General features: G+C 35.3%; 1 pseudogene; it reads right to left on the bottom strand.

The window, feature by feature from the left end:
- Positions 1–514: 514 nt before the first annotated feature.
- LOC148108445 (dimethyladenosine transferase 2, mitochondrial pseudogene) lies at positions 515–21,019 on the bottom strand (annotated as a pseudogene).
- Between the last annotated feature and the right edge of the window lie 462 nt (positions 21,020–21,481).

Raw genomic sequence — 21,481 nt, 5'->3', positions numbered from 1 at the left:
ATTTTGTTGGTCACGTTTTGTCATAAATATTGTTTACGTAATTACGTAATTACAGATGTGCTCTTCAAAGTCTAATTAAAATATTATTTTTCTCAGCAATATTGAATTGAGTTAAATAATCCCTATGTCTTTCAGCTGATCTTCCTATTAATAACCTTATTAAGCTACTTGATGTGATAATCTGTATTATTACATATTCTAACATTTTATTTAAGCTTTTATTCATCACATAAAAGCTACATGGTAATGATGACTTTTAAAATAAACCATTGATCCTTGTTTTCTTTTTTTTTAACTGAAGTTTTCATTTTATTTTTTGTGAATAAAGTAGCAGCCATGGTTTTATCCAACTTACTAAAGGTATCACCTTCAGAAGAAATTACCAATCTGCAAAACAAGAACAGTTATCTTCTGTTGAAAGCCTAGAAGTTTTTCAAACTTAGTTCCCTTCCATTGGTACCATAATTTCCAGATAAATCAATGGCTCCAGCTCACGTGTGGGCAGTCAAGTTCCCTACATGATCATCTCTTCCATGCAGTCATCAAATAGCCACCTACAAGATTCTTTGGAACACTCTGAAAAGCTGTTTAAAGTCTTGAGGGTAGAGATCTGTTATTTTCATGTCTCCATGTTTCTCTATTTGCTTCAATACAGCCGTTGCATTAACTGGACTCAATGGCTGTAAATGGTCCATTAGCTCGATATTGCATATCATAAAACACTGCTTTAACATGTGAAAAAATGCATCGTAGTTAACAGATGTTAAATTTTCTATAAATAAATCCTAAAAAGGAGTCAGTTGAATTAAACACATGTTTTGTCCTATTTGTTTGTTTGTTCTAATGGTTTCTTATTCTTCAGCTTTTCCAGTCACCCACTTTGGCTGTATACGCCAAAGGAGTACCAGGGCTCCACACACAGAGCTTATTATTACAAGCTACTTGCCAGAGCACACTTAATGCTGATACAAATTGGATTTAGGGGACTTGCCACCAGTTTTTCGTATTCCCTTTCAGTAATAAACATATTTATTTCTACTTGTCCATAACTATATACAGAAGTGGAAGAATATAGATCATGTAAAAGTTTCCAAAGTATCTTTTTCTTATTTTTTGCTGGGAAGATTCCAACTGATCCTTGTTTTCTAATTTTTGTTTGACTTTCACATTTTGTGCCTAAAAGTATCTTGTCTATAACTTACTTTTTCATGCCACCATTGTTAGTTCTTAGAATCTATTATGTTTTCCAAATGGACAGAATTGGATAGATTTTTGAGTTATTCCTTATTCTTGAAAGCTTTCACTGTATCTGTAACTTGTTTTTGAGAGTATTTACAGATAAAACTATCTGAATACAGAGCAAGTTTTATAAAATAATCCCTTGACAATTTTCTCAATTCCTTTCCTTGTTATTGGGTCTTATTAAAATTGTCTGCTTTTTCTTGAGGCAAATTTGGTAATTTCTAGTTCACAGAAACTTTTTATTTCATTGATAATTGTATTTTATTGACATATGGAACAATATTTTCCTAAATTTTCCATTACAAAGAGATTTCTTTCATTTTAGTTGTCATCATTTTATCTTACCTTATTGTTTGTCACATTTTCCCCCCTGGGGATTATGTTAATTAAACAAAACAAACTAAAACAACCAAAAAAGTATATTTAACACTGACTATAGAACTTTACCAGTTTTGGTATGAAGATAGAGAGCACAGATAATGCTTAGCTCCCTCAGTGAACCCCAATATTACAAATTCTTTTTTTTCTGATGTGGAAATGGAAGTTAGTTTCTCATGTTTAGCATCTCACATTCTTCTTGATTCCTGGTAGGTACAGTATTTGAAAAAGAAAAAGTCCCTTGTGCTGGAGCTCAAACTTGGACAATATGAAGAGAGATCAGCAGAACCAAGGCTGATTCATGGAATACCTGGGGTTTTATACCACTAGTACACAGTTGCTAAAGAACAGCTCAGAAGCTTTGCCTTAGATCCTTCTTCTGTCATCAGCCATTTATTCCTTGACGTTGTATATTTGTGCATTCCCAGCGGTTCTCTGTTCTGTCCCTGTTGCTAATCTCTGTTACTGCTCTTCACCCAGTTCTCTGTTGTACCTTGCTTCTTTTGGTCTGTCTTCATCATTCTCTGCCCTCTGTCCATCTCTCTGGTCTATTCAGCTCTGTTTTGGTGCCTACACGCTGGAATTCATCTTAAATTAGGGCTTTGGGTTTATGTAACCAAGACTTTTCATTGAGACTGCTTGGTTTAGGTTGAATGGAGGTCCTTAATTTGAGCATTCATGCTTTGTTAATCTTGTCTACTCAGTCTGGAGGTTGTCAAAACCACACCAAATATCTGACATTTGTTACTCCTTTTGATGTATTTCTTTTTTTTTTTTTTAATGATTTTTTATTATATTATGTTAGTCACCATACAGTACATCCCCGGTTTCCGATGTAAGGCTCGATGATTCATTAGTTGTGTATAACACCCAGTGCACCATGCAATATGTGCCCTCCTTACTACCCATCACCGGTCTATCCCATTCCCCCACCTCCCTCCCCTCTGAAGCCCTCAGTTTGTTTCTCATAGTCCATAGTCTCTCATGTTTCATTCCCCCTTCTGATTACCCCCCCTTTCTTTATCCCTTTCTTCCCCTACCGATCATCCTAGTTCTTATGTTCCATAGATGAGAGAAATCATATGATAGTTGTCTTTCTCTGCTTGACTTATTTCACTTAGCATTATCTCCTCCAGTGCTGTCCATGTTGTAGCAAATGTTGAGAACTCGTTCTTTCTGATAGCTGAGTAATATTCCATCGTATATATGGACCACAACTTCTTAATCCAGTCATCTGTTGAAGGGCATCTCGGCTCCTTCCACGATTTAGCTATTGTGGACATTGCTGCTATGAACATTGGGGTGCATATGGCCCTTCTCTTCACTACGTCTGTATCTTTGGGGTAAATACCCAGTAGTGCAATGGCTGGATCATAGGGTAGCTCAATTTTTAACTTTTTAAGGGACCTCCACACTGTTTTCCAGAGGGGCTGTACCAACATGCATTCCCACCAACAATGTAGGAGGGATCCCCTTTCTCCACATCCTCTCCAACAATTGTTGTTTCTTGCCTTGTCTATTTTTGCCATTCTAACTGGCGTAAGGTGGTATCTCAGTGTGGTTTTGATTTGAATTTCCTTGATGGCTAATGATTTTGAACATTTTTTCATGTGTCTGTTAGCCATTTGTATGTCTTCATTGGAAAAGTGTCTGTTCATATCTTCTGCCCATTTTTTGATTTGTTTATTTGTTTCTCGTGTATTGACTTTTGATGTATTTCTAACAATTTTTCATGGTGGAATGGGAAGAGTGGTGAGGAGGGTTTTACTGTTGATTAGTCTCACTATGGAGTTTGAACTTCATCAGGAAATAGACTCCTTATCCTTTCAGTGTTCTAAAACCTTTTCTCACAATATCAAAAAGTATAAATCCAGTAAGAGGTAGAGACAAATGGGGGAACACTACGTCCAATTGCAGATATTTTGGTCTAAGCTTAGATAAAGAGAAGGGATAGGGAAAGTGTCTGAGACTGTTTTATGTCGGAAAATGAAAGTGTTTATCAAAGAATAGTGAGAAAAGAGTACTGGGAACAAAAACACTGTGGTAGTAATTGCATTAGTGACCAGAGTATGAAAGGCAGGCAATCAGGTGTATAAAAGGGAGTTTGAGATAATGAAAGACAAGAGGTCAGGGAGAAGAGACAGCAGCAGAGCATTATAACCTCACTTTGTTAGTGCCAGAAAACTATTAAGTTGAGATTACATCTCCCGATAAAACTGTGTCATCAGTTAAATAAAAAAACAATTAAATTGAAACCATAATATGGAGCAGAAGCAAAATCCACACCTTTAATACATGCTACAGGACCCTGCCCAATTAAGTCTAACTCTAGAGATATTGGCTGTCATTAAGCAAAGGTTGAACATTCCAATTATTTCAGCTGCTTCTCATTTCCAAGAATACTGTAATAAACTTTAAAATATTTTCCAGGCAGTGATGTGTGGAAAGGATCCAGAGAGCCCATGTGAAATGTACCAAAATTCAGAAATGGGTGGCTTGAGACAAGAAGTTATACAAGAAATGATGATGACTGAAGTTTCAGATCTTTATACAGTCATCATCATTTCCAGTGAGAAAAATATGTATGATAGAAAAGAAAAACAGTACCTTAGTTTTTAACATGACACCTTATTTTCTTGAAATATTTTATTTAACATGTGAATTTCCTTTGTTCGTCAATATATTTATGTTGGCTTACAAAATTAAAGGTAATGTAGAATAACACAACGATGCAACCAGAACAGAGGCCAACTAACGCTGTGTTTCTTAGTGCTGTGTAGCCATGTGCCCATGAGAGTCTGATGAGAGTTTGGGCCCTCTTTTGAGAAAATGTATATATACAATCTCAGGGATTTCACCAACTTTCCGAACCCTAACCATGTAGAACCAAAATAATAACTTCCATTTAAATGTAAGAAAAATAATGGATTTTTGAGGTCTTTATAAAGTTGTCATTTGAGTCCATTAAAGTTGGCTCCGAGACTCTTAGAAAATAAATTAAAAAGGGAGGAGCATTTAATCCACTTTCAGTGCTATTTGAGGGTTAACATTCACTGCAAGTAGATTAAGGTAGAGGTAACTTGTCTAGCTTATACAAAAAAACAAAAAAAAAAGTGTGATTCCCATGCCTTCTGGATAGGGAACACAGTCAGCCCTAGGAAGTCATCTGCTCTCTTATTTCTCATGCATGTAGATGCCAGACCTTGTTCTCTCCACAGGGGTTGAGAAATACAAGCTGAAGTGTTACAGCTGAGAGAATAAACACTAGCTTGCTCTTTGATTTAACTTGTGGCTTGTCATCCCATATCAGTCAGGAGATAAAGGTCTGCTCCTGATCCCTTACCTCAAACAGTAAAAGTTGATTTCTCTCTTTTGGGATTCCTTGAAATGAAAGAACACATTCAGCCCTCTAAAAATATAATATAATGCAATAACTGAAACCAAAAAAGTATTTATGGTAAAAGCCAGGACAGTTTCCATCAGTCCAATGGGAAACTATTCTTCAGATCTTGGTCATTCCCTCAAAGCAATCTGCTGAATTGTCCTCCTCTCTCTCTCAATATATATATATATATGCTTAAAAAGATAATATATGCCAATACCTTCAGCGTAACAAATCCAAAGATCACAGCTCCCAAGTCTAGGTTGAGTAAAATCGCAGGCTCTAGTTGAGTTTTTGAAATATTATTATTTATGCATTGTTTGAGTGGGGTGGTTACTGGGGTTGCTTCTCTGCTTTAATTCAAATAAACTTTGCCATTGATCTAAAAAATAAAAGTACTTGTCATGGGCCACAGATGAAAGCACAGAAAATCCAGAATATTTTTTAGAGGCAGCAAGAAGTGTAAACATTAACAGAACTTTCTATTGTTAAAGAAGTCCTGATGGGCAGAAAAGACACCATTCACTCCAGGAAGCAAGTCATGACTCAAACTCACTTAAGGGAAAATTCTCTAATGGGCGGTAGATTTTCTTATTACAGCCAGCTGGCTTTCTTGGTGATGAAGGTTTCCTCACTCAGAGAGCCTGAATTGTTACAGAGAGTGGTCACAGAAACATCAACCCATCTTTTGTCAACATAGCATTGTGTTATGCCATTTTTATTATCTGATAAAAAAATAATATTCAGTAAATCAGTATACAGGGAAGTTAACATTGTTAAAGTTCATACTATATAATAGGAATTCCTACCATACGGCCTTTAATACAATAAGTATAGGAGGCAGGTGTCATTTTTGTTTTATAGTTTTAGGGGCTATAGCTCAGAAGCTAGCCCACGGTCACTTATTGTGGAACTTGAATATGTAGAGGCAGTTTCCTGGATAAAAACTTCATTAAGGATTTGATGTATATTTTCCAAGAAAGGAGAAACTCCACAGAGGATGGAAAGGACAGGAAGATAAGAAAGCTTAGGCAGAGCATAGGTCTGGCTAGAGAGTACCTTGAAAACAGACCAGACATGGGAATATACAATATCTATTCATTGAGACTGCAAAAAAATACTGAAAATTATGTTTATCAATGACTCAAGGTAGATATTTTGAAATCAGGTTGCCTATCTGAGAGGAGGAAATGAACTATAGAGTTTACAGCATTGAGGCAGAATCAGTGAGGGAAACAGTAAGAGGGCCAGTGAACGATGGCTACTGAAACAGATGAACAAGAGGAAAACATGAAGGAGGAGTTCCTGAGGTCGTATTACGTGGCCCAGCAGTGACTTCATGGTCCCAGGCAGTTTGACAGGTGCTCTTCAAGGCAGTCTGAAAAGCTGTCTGCTGAGCAGAGTTTCTAAAATGATGGATCAATTAATTATTTAAATTTCAGTAAACAGCATATATAAACAATATAGTGCCTTATTCTTTCTTTAGAGGACACTAGGCACAAATAGATGTTTACAACATTTATTTTTAAGTTAGTACTACTTTAAAGCTATTAGCTTTAAAAACTAAACCATCATCTTTGATAGCTTGTGACAGCTGTCATAGGTAACATACATACCATGGTAAAGAGTTATGTATGTAAAATATAAACTGAAGAAAAATGCATATTTCAGTATAAGGGAATATATTTTCAAGATGAAATTACATATAAAAACAATAGTTGGCAAATGTTATAGCAGTGCCCCCAGAGAAACATCCCACCTAAAAACTGACAACTTTCAGAAGTCCTAGTGTAATGCCTGACATGGTATGTACTCAGTGAATAAATAAGTGAATTGAGGAAGAGGATACCAATTTTCTCCAAAGAGAAGGCTTAATAAGTAAAAAACAAACAGTGTAAGAGTTATCTAATAGTTTCTATATCATGTATACATACAGTTGACATGTTTCAATTTCCCAATTACTGGCATGTAATTAATGTGACTCAGAAGACACTGAATTTGTTTATTTTTTAACTTGTAATGATCCAAGGGAAAGAAGCCCTTCTATGAAATATTACCCATAGGAAGAGGAGGCAAAGTTTTCTCTCTTGTCTCTGCCTGCTTATGTTATTGTCATTTACTCTTGTGAATTTTATAATAGACTTTTGAAATATCAGAATCAATAAAATATCCTTGCCTTGATTCCTCCCCCTTAATATAGCTGACACAGCTGATATTTTCAAAAGAAAATTTGGTAAAAATGGTTGTACATCATTTTGGGATTGCACTTTGCTGTATATCTTTGTGTACTCTTGATTCAGAAATTGCCTCCTAAGAATTTATTCAAAGACTCTCAGAATGAGAACAAATATTAATTACTAAAATATTGGTTATAATGCTTGATAATGGTTAAAATGGATAAATCTGAAATGCCTCAAAAATATGTGGCTTGGTAAAAATTAAGTGAAGTATGCATATAGATAGATTACTGCATATTATACATACACATACTAGTCACTAAAATGGTATCATACAATAGTGGTTTTTATCAAGGGATTCATGAATAGACATCATTAGGTATGAAGCCCTCTTTAAATTATAACTTTTTGTGCATAAATGTTTATGTTTACTTAAGAGGAGGATGAGGAACATTATCTTATCAAGTTATCAGAAGATAACATGAACAAATGTAGAGGGGACTTAATCCCATTGAAAAACACGTACATATGTTGTTAAGTTAAAGAAAAAGAAGTTCAAGAAGTTTGCAAAATAAGATAACCTTGTCGTAAAACAGACATATGAACGAGCATACATACACAAGCATGGCAAATATTATATGCGACAAAGTGTCCACAGTGGCTTTTCCTGGTTGATTTTTTTGGCTTTTTTCTTTGGTCACCTGTTATTTTCCACATACTATAGGACTGAACATGCATATGTATGACCAACACTGAAACAGTGAGGATTTTTAAATGTGTAAGGATTCACAAGACAGAAATTAACAAACAAAATATGATGGTAAATTACAAATAACAAATTCAGGTCTCTGACCCTCAGGTAGTTAATTTGAAAACCCTATCCTACTCCTTCCTTTAAACTCTGTGCTTCTCCAAACATGCCACGTTCTCTCAGGCATTCACGATTTGGCACTTACTAGTTCTTTCCCTCATCATGCTTAACTACCAAGGAAACTTCTTATTTCTCAAGTCTTCTCATGCCTGGAATATAGTGAGTGCTTAATATATGTTGTTTGCTTCAGTGGAGAAATGAGTGAGTCAGTCTGTTCATGAACTGAATACAGAGATGGGTGGAATCAGGTTCCTACAGAAAAGTGGGGAGGATATTTCAGAATAAGAGAACTTGTATAAGTCAGGATTAATTCTCTATTCAAGTCACAGTAAAGAGAAGGAGATTCCTATAGGAGATTTTGTGTTGAAATAAAAATAAAATATAGTTGGACAGAGATAATGGAGAGACCTATAAAAAAGTTTAAAATTCTAGAGAAATTTGAACATATCTGAAAAAAAAAAAACCCTCCCCCATCAGTAAACATTGAGTTCGGAAATGTGAGCAGCTTTCCTTTAGAGGAATTCAGTAGGAAATGAATCACTTTTTCACATTCCAACTTCATATTCCATATGTTTATTTTGTTAAATTTCAGGATTTTTAATGATCCTTTTTATATCTGGCCGTGTCTTAAATGTTTTTATATATTACATCCGACTGATATCCATATATACACCACACCCATCCACACACAGCCACATACACAGAAGTCCTTTTTGTGTGGCAGAGGCAATTTCATTTAATGATGGCAGTGATTGATAGTTACACATTCACAACCGATTGCTTCAATACCTGCTCATAATCCTACAATATTAAAAAGAATCCCTTAACATTTACTCTTGATGCTCTTTAGAAAGCAAATATATTTCTGTTCCTGAATAAAACACTGAGTATTAAAGATTTAGATAAATTACACTGACTGCTGCCAGTAGTGTCCCCTGCAGTGAATTAAAAAATACATTTAGCATGAAAACAAGGAACAGATGTTATTTTTACAGTCATTGTTCAAATGGCTCCAGCGAGCTGCGTTTTCCCTAGTGCTCCTTTGACTCCTCATAGAGAGGATGAGTTATGGGTTTTTTATGTTTATGAAAGGATAGACAGGGTGGCAATGGTGATGATAATTTAACTCCTAATCATATCTTAAACTATCTTTCTGAAGTTGAGTAACAATTCAGCAAAATACAAAGAGCCAGCTTTGATTTGAGAGCCCTAGATTGGCAAAGTTCTTTCCCAAATACTGTGGCACTCAGCCACGAGATTTTACATGCTGTATTAGCAAGGAGAGAATCATTCCATTGTGCTGTTTAGAATAAGCGGTAAAACAGAGGAGTCTCAGGGAAATCCACTCCCTCTCCCAAAGTTCATGTAGGATGTGTTGAGGAGCCACTGTACTGGCTCAAGCGTACCTTTCAATAGGGGCACCTGGGTGGCTCAATCAGTTAAGCGTCTGCCTTCGGCTCAGGGCGTGATCTCAGCGTCCTGAGATCAAGCCCTGCGTTGGGCTCTCTGCTCTGCTCAGGGCCTGCTTCTCCCTCTCCCTCTGCCTGCCGCTCTGCCTACTTGTGATCCCTCTCTCTCTGTGTCAAATAAATAAAATCTTAAAAAAAAAAAAAAGAGTATCTTTCAATAGACTTGAGGATATAATTGATGATTTCTCCATAACATCACAGTAGCACAGACAAATGTTATTGAGACATTTTCATGCATTTGTATGGTATGATCTGAAGAGTGTCACCTTTATGGATATCCAGTAAAGTTGGCTTCAAGAAGTATCAACATAAAAGAGAAAGTCTTTTCATTAGTTTAATGCTTAATAGGGGAAGGACTCTATGTGGATATGATTAATACAGTTTTGCTTCCTGAATAGAACTTCTCTGCTGTAATATGTTAGTTATAAAGTAGGTTGTTAAATGAAAAATCAAAAGACAAGATGGTATAATGAAAAGAACATGGAAAACACTCCTTGGATCTAGACATACTGAGACTTGAGTTATAATTTCCATTTACTTGTTGGATGAGTTCTGAAACTTCCAAGCCTTATTTTTTCTCATCTATAAATTTTATGTGAAAATGCATACTTTCCAGGGCTAATAGAAGGATAGAATTAGGGAAATTCAAATATAACCTAAACAAATGAGTGTATTCATTTCCTGTGCTTGTTTATTTATTGCCTTCCTAAATAGAACCTGCCGGTGACAGCCACTCCACTTGTCTTCACACCTTTTCCTTTGGCTGGAATATCTATTCATTAACGTCTTCCTCTAGTCTCCATCTCTTCTAAGTAGCCGTCTCTGAATGCTCCAGAAAGGAAAAAGCCCACTTGTCCTTCGAAACTCCTAACATTCTCATTTCTGGAAACTTGCTGAATTTTACACTATTGGAGGTCGGGATCTATATTATGACAATTCCTTCCCCCACAGTCTAGCATACTCCCTTCCTTGTGGTGGCTGTTTCATACCCGTTGCACCCTGACTGATGGATGACTGATTGAATGAATGAGTGAAGTGTTAATTTAAAATATTTGCACTTTAAATGCTTTCACATACATTCTTTCAAGTTGGGAGAAAATATGTTGTTTTTATTTAAAATAAGAATAGCTACGGATATTTGAGCACCTAATATGTAATATATAATGAGTGGATTTTATATATCAATATACAACAATCTTGAGAGATTGAACTCCTTACAGGAGTTCAGTAACAATTCCAGGGTCACACAGCTAATAAGCACAAACACTGAGATTTGAACCAGGTTCATATCTCAAAACTAAATTCTGTATTTTGCATCACAAGCTGAAATGAAATCCCCCCCAAATTTTGTGATTTGATATAGGATTCTGATTCAGGAACAGAACCAGAACTAGAGCCTAGGTCTCCTGGAAAAAAAAAAAAAAAAACGTAGGTGGAAGAGAGCAAAATGGGAGATCTGCATTTTAACTCTAACCTAGATGGACAACTTGAGATTACATAATAAAAGAAGGTTAACAATAGAACGTGTTCCCAGAGATCTGTATCTCTGTCTAATGTGCCTCAAGATACACATTTCTTTGCCTTATTCGCACTCTGAAAAGGAAGGTTCTCTGAACTAAAGACAAGGATATAGAAGAATATCCTTAAATTCCTCATCACTCAAGACACAGTTGGAGGAGCATGCAAGAGATTTTCAGAAGCCTTTCCAGGGTCTAATTAGTTTTGCATTTTCTCGGTGGTGCTGTGGGCCAGGAAAGAGCATTCATTCATAAAAAGATGAATAAACCCTGAAGAGAGGAAAACCACATGATCTCTTGCTTGGTTTACTGAAATAGCCTCCAAAAATGGTTTCCTGCCTGCACTCCTGCCATTTTATAATAATTTTTCCACAGGTCAGCCAGAATGTTATTTTTAAAATTTAAATAATTAGATAATATAACTTTTTCTACTTAAAGTCCTCCGTGGCTTCCCAATGCACTTACTATCCTATTTAGCACCCTTGCCTGCCCTTTACTGGGCCTCTTTCCTTGACTTACTCCTGACTTGATCGTCTTCTCAAAGCTTATCCAACTGGTGAAGCAAGACTTTTCCCACCTCATGGACCTTTCCCTGTGCTTTGTTCTTCATCTAGAATGTTCTCTCCACCCTGCTTTCATATCTCAGCCTAAAATAGTAGGTCTTCTAAAAAGGTGTTTCCCTAAGCTCTCCCTAAATATGGATTCTCCTGTTGTACTCGCTAATACAAATGCATGATTTATTTTCTATCACTTATAAAAATTTGTAATTATATATATTCGCTTGTTTATTTAACATCCCTCTTTCCCATTTAACTGAAGCTCCATGAGGTCAAGGATATATATGCACATATATAATATATATTATTTTAATATTATATACATATATATTTTATTACATATAACATACTATTTATTTTATTTTTATATATAATATATACTTTAACCATAGTTTATATATATGTAATCTATTTTTATATATCTATTTGTAGGTAAATATATACACACATATTTTAATCTATAGTTTGTGGAACAAAACTAAAGACTTAGTAACTATAAGATTAATAATTCAATAAAGAAATAGGAAAGATTTCCTGCTTAAATCAGGTAATATTCTTTTCTAGATAGTCTATGAAATTAAACTCACCAAGCGCCAGGGTTAATTGGCACCGATACACATCTCTCCACTTCCTTTCCAACTAATTATCCAATGTCACAGAAACAAGGCCAAAGGATCTGGAAAGCCTTTCTAAGAAGAAGGTGATTAAGGGCACATTAAGATTGCAGCTTATCTCATCAAGAAAGTGATGTCCCAATAGGCGTTATTTAGCAGTTGTAAAACCAATTAAGTATAATGGCAACACCCTTAGTAAAAACATGAAGAGTTTGTCTAATCAAAGGGTTGTAAGCACCATGCTAAAATGCAAGAATGAAACAATACAACAGCATTGTTGAAAATTTATGTACTGTGATTTCACTTTATTGATTCATCTTTCATTAAGCTTATAAACCAAGTTTTTATTTTGTCCCATTTTCTATATGTCTGTTAAGTATTTTTAGTATTATTTCTGCTATGACTATTATTTACTGAATGCATACTAAATATATTATGTATTAAGCATCTATTATATAATACATCTTCAACAATATATCAAACTATAAAGTATTTTCTCATGAAGAAAACTGGCCTCCAAGAGCATAGGATCCTGAAATTTCTATTTCATAGAGATAGCGTTTGAGCCCTGGTCTATGTGTCCTAAAATCTCAAGATTCATAATTTGATTTCTTTAATTATTCTCATGCTGAAATATAAACTAAATGCAAATTTATATTTTTGTTTTTAAATTCACTTAAATAATTAGTGTTTATCATATGTGTGTATTGTGCTAATTTCACTTGCAGTATTAATATGATTTAACTTCTAAATTCAGAATTTTGTAAAACTGTCTCCTTTTTTAAGTTTAAGTATTGTTAATATACAATGATATGTTAGTTTCAAGTGCACAATATAATGATTGGACAATTCTATACATTACCCAGTGATCATCATATGTGATATACACTTTATCACCTTTCTCTTTTTCTCCCATCCCCCCATCGGCTTCCCCTCTGGCAACCACGTTTTTTCTTTTAAAAGTGTTTTTTTTGTGTGTGTCTTTTTTCCACTGTTCATTTTTTTTCTTAAATTATACCTATGAGTGAAGTCATACGGTACTTGTCTTTGTCTGACTTATTTCACTTAGCATTATGCCCTCTAGGTGTATCCATGTACTTGGCAAGATCTCTCTCTTTTTTTTATGGTTAATAGTCCACTGCGTGTGTGTGTATGTAATGAGATGTAATATCCATTCATCTATCGATGGACTTGGGTTGCGTCCATATTATGGCTATTGTAAATAATGCTGAAATAAGCACAAGGGTACATATATTTTTTTTAAATTAGTGTTTTCGTTTTCTTTGGGTGAATACCCAGTAGTGGAATTACTGGATCTTACGGTATTTCTATTTTTAACTTTCTGAAGAACCTCCAACTGTTTTCCACAGTAGCTGCACCACTTTGTACTCCTACCAGTAGTGCATGAGGGTCCTTTTTCCCCACATTCTTGCCAGTACTTCTTATTTCTCGTTATGTTGATTCTTGCTATTCTGACAAGTGTGAAGTGATACAGCATTGTGGTTTTGATTTGCATTTTCCCGTTTCCTAGTGATTTGTAGCATCTTATCATGTGTCTGTTGACCATTTGTATGTTTTCTTTGGAAAAATGTCTGTTCAGGTTCTCTGCCCATTTTTAATTGGATAATTATTACTATTTAGTGTTGAGTTTTATAAGTTCTTTATATATTTTGGGTATTAACCCCTTATTAGATATATCATTTGAAAGTATCTTCTCCAATTCAGTAGGTTTCCTTGTTGTTTGTTAATGGTTTCCTTCACCATGCAAAAGCTTTTTATTTTATTTTGATGTGTTTCCAATAGTTAAACTTTGCCTTTTTTTTTTTTTTTTTTTTGCCTCAGGAGACATATCTAGAAAAATGTTTTAATGGCTGATGTCAAAGAAATTACTGCCTATATTTTCTTCTAGGAGTTTTATGTTTTCAGGTCTCATATTTAGGTCTTGAATCCAATTTCATGTAAATATAAAATTGTATATTCTTCCTGAATTACTTTTCACCACTGTAACTCTTTTCATGACATGTTGTTTTTTGTTTAACCTATGAAAAGTATAATTCTTTGTTCCTTAATGAATTTCCATTGAAATTAGAGCATAGGTGAGATTTCAGAACTAGTTAAAGTTCTATTTTTAAAAAGTTAGGCACAGAATAAAAGGGATGTCAAAAATGGAGAAAGAATATACATTTGATGACTGAAGGAATTTGAGTTATGAAGAAGAGGAAGGAATCAAGAATTACCTTATGGTTATATTAACATTTATCAAGAAAGGAATTACAAGAATGAGTTCAAGGAAAAGAGTAGGGATGATGTTTAGAGCATGATACCTTTGGGGCACTTGGCATTACACGTGGAAATTTTTATCTACTAGAGATAGAGAAGAAAAACAGTGTAAGTAAATCACAGAAGTTACTAATTAGGTTTATTTTTGACAGCAAGTCACAGAAAACTCAACCTTAAAAATGTATTAGCTAATTTAAAAAGATGGATTGGCTTCCTTATAATGGATCTCTATAAATAATGAGTGAACAAGGCTTGATTTGTCCAGTAACTATGTGATGAAATCATCAACTGTCATTCTTCCCACTCTTCTGTCTGTATTGTTAGCTTTATCTTAAGGCTGGTCTCTGCCAATAGCAATCAAGGCTATACTTTGCCTTTTTTTGTATTAACTAGAAATAAATAGAATAATTCAACTATCATCAAAAGACCCTAACTTTCAGTTTGTTTGAGTCAACTTAGATCATGTGCCATTTTCTGAATCATAATAGGGACTAGTGAATGCTTTGGGTTACCTCTGAGTCAATGGGGTGGGGTAGGAGGTTGGTGGTGATTCCTTACTTGGCTCAGATGTAATAGGGCCTATTCCTGGAGCTGGGATCAATTTCCCAACTCAACAGTTCCTATGTAATAGATGTGTGGGTGGAATAGATTGAGGATCACTCTTTGAAGAATTATGGCTTTTGAGGAAGAGAGTAAAGAGGGTGGTAGCTAAAGAGGCACCATTATAGATTAATATGGGATGGTTAATTCAAACAATGGAAGAGAAAAAGAAAATGCCTACTGTATTTGAACTAGAATTGGGTTTTGTCAGTTCTCAGAAGTTATTTTACATCATGCTAAGATCTCAATTTAAGAATTACTTATTTTCATAAATGAGTGATTAATTCTAATGTTAATATTGTTAAAATCTTGCTTCATTTTGATATCAATATGTAGTAAAACAACATATCTATTTCTTCCTCCTATGAGAATGTGATAAGTCTGTTCTCTCAGGTATCATGGGAGACTAAATATGACAATGTGTATGAAGTCCCCAGCATAATCTTTGGCATGTAGTAGTACTCAATAAATATTTTTTAGCCCATCTCTATACTCTGAATCTCACTGATAAAGAAACTAAACTAGATTATCTCTAAGATCTTAAAGTCAATTAGCATATGATTTTAATTTAAACATGTTTAAGCACCAAAGAAGTTATAACAGATGAGAGGAGCAATTTGAAAGCATCCCCACTTGATGAGCTGGATTTTCCTGCTACATCTGCTGGTTTAAGGTTTATGAGTAGCCTTGTTTAGCCATGACTCTTTATGATGTGCCTTGTTTCTACAATGTCCAAACATCTCTGAGTTAACAAACGGGAAAAAAATGTTGGTTGCCTTTCAGTCTTTTTGTCCCCTTTTATTATACTCTGCTTTTGATCTTTGGATATCATTATTGCATAATATGTTTGTCAAGTAAAATATATGTTTGCATGTATTTATAAAAAATTAAAATTATATGTTTCCCCAGGAAATTTACATATAGCAGCCTACTATTCTATGAGTAAAATAGCCAATAATTTCCTTTTCTGTGAGTATAAGATCTGTGGTCCTAAGTTAACACACCAATACATAGTGTACTCTTGGTTTTGAACCATCCCTTCCCCCATATATTATCACAAGCATCTTGCATTCCTAATCAGTAACGGTCACTGTATATTATTATAAAGTTAATGCATCTTAGGATCATTTTGGTTTCTGCTGTACATCATCCTAGGCAGAATTGTCAGCTTCGTGCTTGCAGCTGCTCTCAATCTGTCATCATAAATGATAAAAGAGCTTTGGAGTCTTATTTTCTATTGTACATTATTGTCACTACAAGAATGCAAGACCAGCATATCTTGGCTTGCTCACAAGACCCTTTATGAAGATAAGAACTTTACTAGAGAAGCAGGGAATCTTTACATTTCTAAGTAAATAAATAAAACTAAAGTTTTGGCTTAATTCCATTGGAACTTAACATAAAGCTTCATTCTTATATAGGGATCTCAATTTATTTTTTTCAATTATTTTTAATTTCCATGATTCTTGGTCCCTGAAGTAAACCGGTGTAATTTCTCAAGTGGATATATATTTTTTTTAATTTTATTTATTTATTCGACAGAGATAGAGACAGCCAGCGAGAGAGGGAACACAAGCAGGGAGAGTGGGAGAGGAAGAAGCAGGCTCACAGTGGAAGAGCCTGATGTGGGGCTCGATCCCATAACGCTGGGATCACGCCCTGAGCTGAAGGCAGATGCTTAACCGCTGTGCCACCCAGGCGCCCCTCAAGTGGATATTTTTGAACACTCATCAGCAAATGTGAAAAAAAGAATATCGAACGACAGTTCTCCATAGATTTCTCACATTTCTGCATGCTTGTGAGCAAGGCATTAACTTCCACTTATTCTGAACAAAGTTTTCCAAGGATATGTGTATAGTGAACAGTCATGGAAGTGAAGATTGTATCTCTTTCTGGAGCAAATGACAGGTTTGCTTACAGTTTGGGAAAACAGTGTCTTTCTCCAAACAAATGTCAGGTTTGCTTTTTGTCCAGTATAATAAAAACACCTCTCTCTGGATCACAGGGCCAGCATGTTACTGCCTACTATAAAAATTTAGGTTTTCCTGTGCTCAGGATTCCTCTCCTGTAATGCAACCCGCTGCGTATACAGGCATCTCTCTGCATCTGTTTCTGTTGTCCCTGAGAACTGGGAGGGGCAGGGGAAGGATGGAAATAGGTTGCAGCAAAGGACATTTGTTGTACTTAAGAAATAAAATCTATTATTTCCATCCCCAGACTCTTATTTCTTCAGCTAGTTTCTTCTATGGAACTTTGGCAGGTTATCTTGTTAGGTTATAAGACTTTTCACAATCTTGACAATATGTGTAAGATAATGAAGAAGCTTCCGAAGTGTTCAGTGGAGAATTTATTTTTGGAAGCCAAATGCAGCTCAAACAAACAACTAACAAAACACATGCTACTTATGTTTATTTCTGGCACTTTCTTGATTTTTAAAACTCTATTTGCTGAAAGGGTTTATGTAATATCAGGGGTGTTTTATGGTTGAGAACAGGAGCAGCACCAATGAGGGAGATAAAATCTTTGGAAAACATATTAAAGTATTTCTAAAGAAACCAGAATTTGTGTGTGTGTGTGTGTGTGTGTGTGTGTGTGTAAAATTTAAGTGACTGCTTATTTCAGAGAATATAAGTAATACTTAAAATGGATGTTAATCATGGACATATCTTTGTTTAACTTTATGTGCAGAGAAGTACATTCTAGGCCTTCTTGAAATTGATTTGGCCAGACTAGGTATTAGATCAGAGATCTGTGATTCTATACCCTAATTTTATTTTAATGGACTATTAGTGCTTTCCTGGAAGAAGGTTGTAATGACTTAAATTTTACTTTTATATTTGTTTAACAGGCTCCTTTTTTGTCTACTTGATATTTAGAGGTAACTTCTTCCAGTCTAACTTTTAAAATTCTTAATGTAACCCTAATTTAATTCTGATAGTCTGCCATTCTCATGTGATCATACTTTTCACTAGGCTCTGGCAATTCCATTTCCCTTGCCAATACTTTGTCTAGGAATGGGTATTTGATAACATTTACATTAATGTCTGAAGGGAATCTTGGAACACTGCTAAATATGCCTCTCTTACTCTAAAAAAAGAGGTATGGAAGGAGATGCTTTTCTCTGCTTCCCATGTGGTGTGGTGTGTGGAATTGCGATAGCCCTCAGTCATCCTGGGGACTCCTAGTCTGCGGCTGTCATTGGAATGGTGGTGATCTAGTGAAGAGTGCAAAGACTTGGTTATTAACGGTGTCAAGTCACTGCACTAAGTCACTGGACTGGGATGTACACATACCTGAGATATGCTATACAGGCATGGTATACATACATGGTATGGTGTACATATATGAAATAATTTCTTTACTGTTAAATCCACAGTAATAAAATTTTATAGATCTCTTAAGTGAAGTTTTGCATGTATGTGTGTGTGTGCTGGATATGCGTCTAGGAAAGAGGAATGGAAACAAAATTCCTAGTTAAAATCTGACCGAGCTCCAGGCAAAGCTAAAATTAACATGGTCATTTTTAAGGCCTACTATAGTCTTATCACATAAGGAGCTTCATTAGATCTGCACACTATCAAAGATGATTTCTTTTTAATCATCCTAATTAGCTTCTGCAAATTAGTATATAATAACAGTGTTCAAATTCTGTCCTTTTTTTTAAAGTATTGAATCTTTTGTTCCTGAAGAATCTTCCTGAAACCCAGTATTTCAAATGAATTAAAGGAAAGCTGTACTGTTTTAGGTACAGGCAATGAAATGGAATTTTGCTTCTCAGAGCACTGCTTCTCTTCATTTTATGCAGCCATATTTGGGGGTGTTCCATGGAACTAGCAGAACTTAATATGAAAATAACTGCAAATGGGATTTGTGCCTGGGATTCTGCAAACTTAAGACAAAATTAAATTTTACGTATAAGCCAATGGGTTTATGCTAGCATTATGTGTCTCACATGTCCTCATTAAATATGCATAAACAATGGTGATAATTTCAGTATCGTAACTAATAATTTATTTGGCAAAGTGGAAATAGAAATGATATCTTTTATGTTATATTGATTTTAAAGCATATCCTTCATGTGATGGCTTGCTCATAAAACCAATTAAGCACTAGCAGATTTCAGGAAAAACAACTGATAAAATTTTCTTTATTGGAGTGAAGTCTGAGAATAAACACCTTTGGATAAAGCATAATTTCAGGTGAGAAAAAGACAAAGAGGGTGAATGGTAAACTAAAACAAAACAAACAAAACACATACTTCTTTTTTTGGAGCAGATCTCCCTTTTATAAACTATCGAAAAGGAAGCCCCTACCGTAGATAATCAGACTTGCCTCTAAACAAAACAGTTTGTGTTAGATTTGAAGGAGGAAATTAAAAATGCCTAGCACTTGACATTTATTTCTGCATTGGTTAAGGTAAGCAAAGCAACCTTCTATTGAATGTGAAGAGATGCTGTGTAAGTAAACATGGGCGATTTAGAACCATTCATCTCCAGTATTTTTTTCAATTTACAATCTTGCAAAGAAATCAATAGGCCTAGTTCTCTTCTTGTCTCCCCTCCTTTCTGCTAGCCTCATGCCATTAATCTGAGTTTAATGGGCACAGTAGCTTTAACGGATGTTGTCTTTAAGGTAATGTAGCAATTCATCCCTGGAATCACTAATCTCTGTGCTTGGGCAATATGGTTACCTCTTGTTTCCTCAGACCCTCTGGAGACTAGCTAATGCTCTAGTTTCTTATAGCTAAAATACTCTCTATTGTCCACTGAAAACTTTCAGATCAACTCTGCTTTCGGCCTTGAAACAATAAATTTGTGGAAGTGAAGCGGGAATAGGCAGGATCTGTGGTACAACTGTCAGAGAGGACGTGACCAATGATATAAGACAAGAAAGAAATAAATTCTTTACATATCAGGTTCTGCTTCACAGGCAGTTAAATATAATTAACAACAATAATAGTCATCGATTACTCACTGCTTATTCTTTGCCAAAATCTGGGCTAAGCAATTATGCATTATCTCTTTTATTCAGCCACTGAATTTTTTTTTTTAAGTGCTCTCATCATTCCTGCCTGAAACCTTCAAATGTCTCCCCTTGAGCTTAGTTTTAAATCAAAGCTACTTACACAGATATAAAGCCTGAATACCTGGACTATGCCTAACTGTTGTCTGATGTCAACTCCACCACTCTTTCACGAGACCATGGCCTCACTGTCCCAAGCCCCTTCTACTTTGGGGATTTTATACTTGATCCCTCTTCCCAGAAATTTCTTTCCCCAGATCTTTACAGGATTCAGTTCTCTTCCTCCAGGTTTCTGCCTGCTTACTGTCTCCTCTGGAAAGACTTCTGATTACCGTATTGAAAAGGGCTTGTCTTCTAGACATGCATTATCATCCAAATCATACCATGCCTTTGTTGATGTCTAATTCCAAAATAAAACATGATCCAAAAAGTGGTAGCTCCGTAAGGCAAGATACTTATATCTTGTGTTTATTAATATCTTTCTAGTGCCTTCAGCGGTGTCAGGAAAGCATTACTCTTCAAAGAAGCATTTGTTGAATGAATGTTTGATGGAATGCATAACTAAGGCATTCCAAATGGTGATGATATTATTATCCCCCTTCTTTTTACAGATGAGAAAAATAGCACTGGAGTTATGTTACTTTCTCAAGGTTATATGACCAGTAAGGTTAAAATTATGTATCAATTTACCTCTGGCTAGCATTCCCTCGTTTAATTCTACTGTTACTATTTGTTGTTTCCACGTTTTCTCAGAATTCTCTGAGGCTGTGTTTGAGAGTGTCTCTCTACAGTGAGAATTTGCTTTTGCTTTCTCTAGGCTTTTGTGTAATGAAATGATGTAAATTCGAACTCCACATAAGGCTGGTCCTTTGGTTACAGGTACTACAGGAAGACTTGCACATCCACTCATGTCCCATGCCAACAACTGTCTGTGTGCATCTGTAGATAGCATCTGGCCCGTTTTCACTAACTCATTGTGACCCTCCACAGTTTGCAGAATCTTAAGCCTGTCTCCCCATACTGTGCACGGCCAAAGCCTTTTCTCTTGTCAGGGTGTCTTGTTAGAATTCTTGTCGTTTGATCAGAGGTTTCTGCAGTTTTTCTGATGACACTGGCAGTTTCAAAGTCCTCTTATGACTGGCCAGCAGTTCCCTCTTATGCACTGGTTTGAGTAAATTTCTTTTTTCTGAGTTCACTTCTCCTCCTAGGATTTTTTTCTTTTATACAGTATTGCTGTGTATTTTGAATGGGAGTGGTTTAGGTTGTAAAACCTGCCGTAGAACCCTATACCATATTTTCTTGGTAAACCTTATTATGTTTTTTCCTCCTTTATTTTCTTCTGAAAATTTAATACCAATGAATAAAGCTTAAA

The sequence above is a fragment of the Ursus americanus genome, chromosome 20 (assembly GCF_024610735.1).
Source record: "Ursus americanus isolate L20-20 chromosome 20, mUrsAme1.1.p, whole genome shotgun sequence".
Classification (NCBI taxonomy): Eukaryota; Metazoa; Chordata; class Mammalia; order Carnivora; family Ursidae; genus Ursus; species Ursus americanus.
The sequence above is the reverse complement of the archived record's forward strand: the minus strand, read 5'-3'. Positions and strand labels throughout refer to the sequence as shown.